This window comes from Aplysia californica, unplaced genomic scaffold (assembly GCF_000002075.1).
Source record: "Aplysia californica isolate F4 #8 unplaced genomic scaffold, AplCal3.0 scaffold00209, whole genome shotgun sequence".
Taxonomy (NCBI): Eukaryota; Metazoa; Mollusca; class Gastropoda; order Aplysiida; family Aplysiidae; genus Aplysia; species Aplysia californica.
The window spans coordinates 815,183-817,027 of NW_004797479.1; the positions used below are offsets into that span (position 1 = coordinate 815,183).

General features: G+C 42.8%; 1 protein-coding gene across 1 annotated transcript in view; it reads left to right on the top strand.

The window, feature by feature from the left end:
• Positions 1–418: 418 nt before the first annotated feature.
• LOC101864068 (multidrug resistance-associated protein 5) overlaps positions 419–1,845 on the top strand; it is a gene marked incomplete in the record, with an annotated part of 113,698 nt that continues 112,271 nt past the window's right edge. Inside the window, 1 exon segment of the mRNA XM_013083082.2 lies at positions 419–1,142.

Genomic DNA, 1,845 nt, shown 5'->3' on the forward strand with positions numbered 1-1,845 from the left:
TAAAAAGACCCATGAGGCACAACGTTTCAAGCCGAGCTTATGTCGGGACTTTTTAAGCACTCAGAGAAAGTGCCTGACAGCGACAGTACTGTTATATTTTTACTAAAAGATTCAGGACCTCGTTATGTTGTATTCCAGACGTTGCACTTTTACAAAAATATATCGACTGGTGCACCGAGATTTCATTCTCTAGCACACTTCCTTTGGATCCGGTTTCTAAATATTCGAAATACGTACCGAATAGTCCAGAGCTCTCTTTTTCACAAACAGTGTGCCGACGGAGTACCATACTTCACCCCAGCTGTCTGTTGTTAAAGTGCACTCCGTTAAAGTGCAGGGAGGTCGGTCGCACTTTTCAGCAGGTCAGAAAGCGGTCAGAGCGAGCGAGCGACGAACGAGCCAGCGATGGGCGGGCGAGACAGGGGGAGGAGGAGGAGGAGGAGGAGGAGGGGGAATTCATTCAGCAAGAATTTTATCGCTGGCAGTTTCCACTAACGTTCTCTATTCTTCCCTCCGAGTCAGCCTGGTGACAACTTGGCGCTCAAAAGGATAGACCTCACTCAGCTCGTCGCTTGTTCTGTCTGTGTCTGACAGTGTCTGTCTACACTCTACACACAGCGCGGCGAGCTATGATGACAGGATGAGGGAGAAACTACAAAGATTATAATAGAATCTCGCTGGATAGAAAGAGAAGGAGAGAGAGAGAGCGAGAGAGAGAGAGAGAGAGAGAGAGAGAGAGAGAGCGAGCGAGAGAGAGCGCGCGCGCGTAGAAAAGGAGAAATACAACCTGGGGCACGGAATGTGGTGCAAAGCTTCACTCACCGTAGAGACATTCAACTGGCTGAATTTGCTTCGCTTGGGAAAGTGTGAATTAAACATCGGTGTTGTTTTTATATAATTTTTAATTTATTCCGGAAACTGGCTCTGGCCTAAAAAAACACGCAGTGCCTGGCTTTTCAATCCATACAAGTGCTTTGTCGCTGTAATCAACGCAATTCAAGGAATTACAGACTGTTGTGTTGTTTACAGCAATACTACAAACACAGCTGTTTGGCATTTAGATCTAGAATCTAGACTCTAGATCCAGATTCTAGATTCTACGTCTAATTTGTGATTGGAGATAATTTTCGTTAACTTGAGAGGTAAGTGATCAAGAGGCGGGTTCGTCTCTGTATTTAATTTGTTTTTCAATTTCATCGTCGGGCATCAAAACCGGCTTTTTCTAGAATCTAATATCTAGATTTATATATATCTAGATCTCTAGACTTTCTGTTTGAAATTTCTGAAATACAGTGTTGTTGTTGTTTGTTGTTGTTGTTCTTTTCCTTGTTTTTGTTGTTGTTACATTGTTGTTGTCGGCCGTTGTTGTTGTTGTTATTGCGTTAAAATGTTGTTATTGTCGTTGTTATTGTTTTTGTTGTTGATATTGTTGCCCGTTATTACTAGATCTAGACATAGATCTGGTAGCCTATGTGTCCTTCACTCTATTGTCACTTAGTCAGGGTTTTCGCCGTTACATTCAGAAGACGTCAGTTCTAGTTCCAGATCGGAAAGTTCTAGTTCTTTAATTAAGAAGCTCCTAACGCCTGTCCTCTGGGATGCTGTTACCATTAAGTAACCTAGAAAGGCCCAGATGGACTGGGCCGCAGCAAATAACCACCTAGATCTATATGACAAAACAAACCATAACTCTAGGCTAAATTGTGTTGGATGGGGAGAATAGTTTGAACAATAATTTGTAAGGGCGCAAGTAGGTATATATATATATATGTGAGAGAGAGAGAGAGAGAGAGAGAGAGAGAGAGAGAGAGAGAGAGAGAGAGAGAGAGAGAGAGAGAGAGACTA